Below are 7,343 nucleotides of genomic sequence, written 5' to 3' on the forward strand. Positions count from 1 at the left end.
TGTGGAACGGTATTACTCTGCTGAAACAACAAAACAACATACAATGTATCATAAATTGGGAAACAGATTTGACAGAAAATTATAGACAACAGGATGAATATATAGAGAGTTCTTGTTTGTCAGATTTCCAAGCTCATGAAAATTTCGAAGGAATGCTCATATTTTGAAGATACAGTAATAATAAATTTAATAGTATGAAAATCATCGTCTCATATTCATCATCCTCCGATATCTTTTAACAACAACACTAAATCAGCGACATAAAAAATAGCTAGGATATTATGTAGAAGACAACCAAATATAGAATACGAGAGAATGAAGAACATAAAAACAAAAGATGGCCTAAATTGATCTATAATGCCATGAATTTCAACCAGAACACACAACAAAATAAATAACCATAATAAAAAGGGAAAAAAACGAACCTTTATTTATTATCATCGTCACAAATTCATCATCAGTAGCGACTGGAACGACAATATCATCATTATCAACAACACATACATTATCTTGTAAAACCGTCTCTAAAGCTAAGCAAAGTTCTTCCTCTGCCATATATTTAAGTTCAAAAAAATTTCTTGTTTTGATATTTTTGGTGAAGATGAAGAAGTTTATGGAAGAAGAAGATTGCACAGGAACAAATTTTCCAACAATGAAGAAGTTCATCGAAGAAGAAGAAGCGTGCATTTTTTTTAAAAAAAGCTGTTTGGGGTCTCTCAAAAGGGTGATGGGTTGGGTTTGTCCTGTGGGATTTTCAAGAATAGGCTACACCAATAACGAGAGGCAGCCCAATATAATAATAAGCCCACTAGTTGCCCCACCCGCCCATTTCAGCCAAATACTCAACTATTTGACCCGTCTACACGTTGTGACGGATATAGGCTGCCATCAATGAGAATTTGTGTTATAAATTATTATGTAAGTCGGTCTTAAAAATATCCGAAGAATCGCCTTGAAAGAATTAGTTAATGTTAAGTTCTTGTCTTCTTGACAAGAATAATGGGTTAGTACATGTGTTGCAATATGAAAACGACATAGCTATAACATTACCGTTATTTTCGGAGAATATTGCTGTATCAGTTTGGCTTTGGTCACAGACAACAACATTAGTTTGAGACTTTGAGTTTAGATTGATAACAATCAGTCAAATTTAGCATAATTTTCAGTCTTAAAATCAAACTTGTATTACTCCGATTAACATAATATATGTTGCGCTGTGTTTCTGAGCTCCATACATTCATTGCAATTTCACAAATTTGCATTTATTCTCATGACACCTAATTTGATTTTTTTTGGAACGAAAATGACGCCTAATTTTTTTGAAACAAAAAAAACATGACTCGAATAAGTAAACAATCGGAGGAGTAACTCGCGCCACCGTGGAAGTTGAGGATTTTGTTAGACGGTTTTACATAAAGATTTCAATAAGTGATACGAGTAGTTAGTAAGAAGTTTTTATAAGATTGTTTAAGTAAATAATAGGCGGTTTTACAATGATTTTGTGTAAATTTATCGTCTAATGTAAAAGTAGAAAAAAAAACTAATTAATTAAGGTTTATATAGTCATATTGTAATACAAACCTTCTATTTCTACAATCCCAAGTTGTTACATAAAGACTTTTGCACTCTGTCAAAAAAAAAAAAAAAACAAATATGTTAAATATATATTTATTTAATAACCAAAAAAACAAATATGTTAAATATATATTTATTTAATAACCTAATAATTTATATTGATATTTGATAACTGCCATATTTAAATATGTCAATAATCATTCTAAGATTATAAGTTTTCAAACTAAACTAAAAATAAATAAATATAAGGGATTAATCTGGATTACTTTTTTTATCGTATGTTATACGCCGTCCTATAAGAAAGTTTCTTTATTCTTATGTGAAATAAAACCCGCCCATAAACTGCCATATTGTCTGTAGGGGGACTAGCCAGGGCACTCGCCCCCACTAGCATTTGAAAATTTCAAACTTTCTAGTTAAAATTTTCGATTTTTTTCAATGTTATCTTTACAATTACCCCTTCACTCCCATAGACATTTTTCGTCCCGTTGACTTGAAATCCTGTCTCCGCCGCATTACTCTGTTATAACTATAGTGGGCTCCAGTTCTGTACTTCTAAGCCCAATCGTGAAATGTAACTCGATACATGCTTCTATACAAGTCATGACGGGCTCTCTAATCTTGCACATTGTGGACTTCATTTATGGGCTTAAATAGAATTTCATTAGCATTATTATTTGGTTTACTCTACCAATTTCATGGTTGCTAAATACAATGGAAATTTCTTGACCATTTTTTTGATAAAATCGATTTATAATGAGAACTTTGATTAAACACTTTATCTAATTGTATATTTTTATGCATATTGATCTTTACAAAAACTTAAGAAACTTTTGTTTTGCCCTTCTTTTCTCTAGATTAAATAATATTGTCCAGGTGTATATGTGTTTATCTTGTAAATTAGCCACAAAGATATCACAATAAATAACGACTTATTTACTGGAATATCATACCGGTAATTGAGCTTGACCCTTAGTTTGAATCCAATAATAAATACTTAAGTGCGGGGATGTAATTTGACACCATACATCGTACAATCGTTCCCCGACAAGCTAAACATGAATAAGAAACATCCCCACTAAACTAAAAGATTAAAAGTTGCTCACAATTTTCCCGCTCAATTGATTGACATATATGGTGGGCCCACATTGAAATTATGACTTTTAATTTATTGACTAAAGATTGCATCCACCGAATAAAATATTACAATCAGAATAAAATATTACAATCAAATCAAATGCCAACTAAAAAAAGGTTTAACATTGCCAATATTCACGCTTAATATGCCCGTAGTATACTAATTTGTTCTTTTTTAAGTTGGTGGTTGTAGTTGATAAGGTTTCAATTTTATTTGCTCTTTTATTTTTCCAAAAATAAATTGTCCTTTTTTTTTTGTTTTAGTTAACTGATACTTATTAATATGGGTTGTTCTTAATAAAGGATAAGGAATAAGAATCAATAATTCTAATTTTTCCTATTAAAAATAAAAGAAAAAAGAATATAGGGGTAAATAGTATTTTTAATTATTTGTAAATCGTCCTTCTAGATGTGTCATATCTTGTTTATATATGTTTTAGTTATAAGGTCAATATATGCACATTATAATAACAGATCTTGGCCCTATATTAGATTATGTTATTCCATCATAGTCAGCTATCATTATTTTTAATAATAATAATAGGATCACACAAAATAACTTAATCTAAAAGTCCTTTGAATAGTAAACCTTTTTTTTTTTTTATAATTTTACTAACATTATAATCAATACATTACACCATACTATTATAACCACAACTCATTTATGTAATTTTTTTTATTTTTTACAAGCTCAATTAATTTAACCCTCACAAATGCCGTGCTTTAGCACGGGATTCAACTAGTAATTCATTATTTCATTCGTTATAACCCCTTTTAACTCTTTTTATAGTCATTTTAGGGCTTGTTTACTTTTTAAAAGCCTTTTCTGTATGATGAATGTGAATATGTAATTATTTTATAATTATGTTATATCGAGTAACTTCTTTCTTTTTTTAGTTTGACACCTATTCCAACTAGAATTTTGCACTTTGACCTAAAAATTGTCAAATGGAAAATTATTTTGAGCTTAAGGTAGTATGATTGTGTATTAGTGTATTACCCTCAACCACATGAATTACATGGTATGAAGTATTTCCAATTAATACTTGGATAACCAAGATTTAATTTAATTTTATTCCAGATTTGTACAATTGTATCATTTATTGGCATTCAAATGAAACTAGAAAAGAATCATGTATTTTTATGGGAGATTTTAGATTTTGGATTTTGGATTACAAGGCAATAGCCTTGTGTTATTTGTTTCCTAATAATCGGGATATTGATTTTAAGCTAATGAATCTTTCCTTTATCATACTCAGAGTTTTAGGCTCTATTTGGTAAAATTAACTGAAAAGGTAGTTGAAACCTGAAAAAGTAGTTGAAAACTGAAAAACTAACTGAAACCTGATAAGGTAACTGATAAGGTAGCTGAAAATTAGGAGCTGATAAGGTAGCTGAAAATTAGGAGCTGATAAGGTAACTGATTCTATAAAAATGTGTTTGACAAACTAGCTGAAAAGATAGCTGATTTTGGTAAAATAACGTAAAAGGATATGATAATTATTAATTATTATAGACTAAAGGGGTAAAAATTGGAAGATAACTCATCTCAGGTAGTAAGGATCCCCTGTCCCACTTTTGTGTCCCATTGTGTGTGCCACTCCAATCACCTTTTGACACATCACTTGTTGCAAAATAAAATATTGCAATAATTATATTAATTTGTCGATGTGTTAGAAGGTGATTGGAGTGACACAAATATTAGGACACCAAATGGGACAGAGGATCCCCACTCCATTTCAGGTACCTGATTTCTCAAATAAGCTACATACCAAACACTTGCAAAAAAATCAGATAGCTGAAATTTTAGTCAAATAAGTTACTTTAATCAAATAAGCTACCTAAAGTGTCCCCAAACAGAGCCTTAAATTGATTTAGTAGCAATATCATTTTTAATCTCTGCTTAGTAAAACTAGTTGAAAAGGTAACTAAAACCTGAAAATGTAACTAAAACCTGAAAATATAACTGAAAACTGAAAAACTAACTAAAATCTAAAAAGCTAGCTGAAAAATAGGATATGATAAGCTAACTGATTGTATAAAAATATTTGACAAACTAACTAAAATTATACTCCGTAGCTGATTTTTTGTAAAATGACGAAAAAGAGTATAATAATTATTTAATATTATATATCGAAGCGGTAAAAAATGAAGATAAATTAGGATCATGTACCTTATTTCTCAAATGATACTCTAGTTAACATTTTATTTCAAGTAACTTATTTAGTTAAATAAGCTATTTGCCAAACACTTAAAAAAAGGCGAAACTTAAGTCAAATAAGCTATTTAAAACGTTTTGCCAAACAAAGCCTAACTTTAGCACTATATTAATTTTAAGTTTACCAAGCTCACTCTGGTAATCATCTCACAAACTAGGTACAAATCAGTAAAAGTAAACAAGCCATTAGGATTCTTTCCATTTCCTTTTAGAAATGGAGGATTCATTTCCTATCAAGGGTCAAGATTTTATCTCACGGCGATTTAACGGTTCAAGTTTTCGATCGAAAAATAAAGAAAAAATGCAATGTAAAGAGAGGTGTAATATTATATTGTAATGTGAGAGGAAATGGACTCTTTATTTCTTTTAGGAAATGGAGAGGATCAAAAGCTCACCAAAACCATGGGACAAAGTGGCAAACGATGAGAAGTTTTATTTGTTATTAGAACATTTTTGACTTGTAATTGTGCCCGTAATTTGATATGTGAAACGAAATATAAATAGAGTCCTTAGCATATCTATGATTTATTTTTCATTGTATTATTTAATTATTAGTTCGATATTTGTTGATCAATTGTAATGCACGTCTTTAAAAATTATACGATATTGATTAAAATACGTATAAATAGATATATTAGCCGACATAAAAAGAGCACATGTAACACGTTTGTGGCCTTGCGGGTCGAAGCATTTATGTAATTAGTTGTATTTAAAAAGTCGTTAGACGAGATTACGAGGTATGCCAATATAAATTTTCGTGCACTATATTGTCTTCCCGCGTAAAATATTTTGAAAGAAACTTCAATGATTGTAACTTGCTTGCAAATAAATCGAAATTAAGTTTATTTCAAAAGTCGTTAGCCTACACACACAAACATAACTATTCGCGCCTTATCTCGCCTTCCCGCGTAATTTATTACTATGAATTGTGTTAGTTTGATCGCAAAGAAATTAAATAACCTAATAATTTGTACCAACATAAAAGATCATAAGTAATAACATGAATTTCATAAAATCTTTTACTTCATTCATTCCTTTTTCTTTTTGCATAAATTGAACACACAAACTACAAGTCTACAACCAAAAGTGTCCATACATAATACATTGTCCTTTGAGTATAGATTAACACATAGTTGATTGTCACACACTATTAAGTCCAAAGACAACAACAATAAATTACTTTAGAAATTAGGTACATCATCAAAAAAGTTAAAAAGCATTTTATGATCCAAACGTAACTCATCAATATTTGGAATCGATCCAGGTATGGTAATTTGAGATAACCACGGAAGAGACTCATCTAATGACTTGATAGGAGTAATGTTATTGTTGTTGTTAAACTTTATGTGACTGCATTTTCTTGCAACCCTTCGAATTTTAGACCGTTTTCTCTTAGGTATAACACTAGGCAACTTATCACATGGAACAAGCATTTTCTTTGAAGGTCGACCTCTTTTACGTTTTGCTTCTATGACGGACGATCCCATTGTAAAGACAACCTCCATTGATGATAAGAAATCAAGTAAGCTAAAAATTAATGTGAAGATTTTCTTGAGGAAATGTTGAGAAACAAATAGTTTGTGCTATAAAAATAATTTTTTTTTTTTTTTTGGTTTAGACAACTTAAATAATGTGCACCTAATATACAAGCTCAAGATATAAGTCAACAAATTAATCCAACGGATGTGTGATTTTAAAGGTTTTTTTTATGATTTAAAAATTATGATTTTATTATTTTGATTCTTCATTTTTGGGTAGATTATAATTTATAAGGGTCTGCCTCTTTTATTTGTTATGACGTATGCAATACGTATAATCTTGGAGTAACTCAATAGAACTTCTACCTCCATTCACGGGTCAGAAATTCTTATTTTAGACGGATCATTTTGGTCTGAAACAATAAGACGAGATTTTGTCACCATTTTATGGTCAAATGTAACCATATTTATCCAACCAATGTTACAGCTTATGGTCTTGTTTTCCAGAAATAGTCACATTTGGCTTTCAAATGGTTACAAAATCCCGTCTTATTGTTTAAGACCAAAATGACCGTTTGAAGGAAGACCAACTACCTTTAGGGGTTATAAATTTATTATTCAATATCTTTCCAATAATTATTTGGGCTAGAAATAACGAAAAGTTAATGATTCAATCCACTCTTAGATAGAAGGAATTAAAACCGAAACAAAATTGTTGCTTTCTGCAATAATTTATGCAATAAATTTCGTATAAGACGGATTCATATGTGAAACCAATTAAGTAACATATGTTAAAAGCTTGACCCTCATCCGGAAAAATAAAAACCAGACATGTATAGAAAAAATATCGAGACATTTCATTTCTTACCGCATTTTGCAAATCGATTGTTTTTATATCGCATTCGACAATTCCAACATTTATAGTCGAAAAGAAG

Source organism: Silene latifolia, chromosome 6 (genome assembly GCF_048544455.1).
Source record: "Silene latifolia isolate original U9 population chromosome 6, ASM4854445v1, whole genome shotgun sequence".
NCBI lineage: Eukaryota > Viridiplantae > Streptophyta > Magnoliopsida > Caryophyllales > Caryophyllaceae > Silene > Silene latifolia.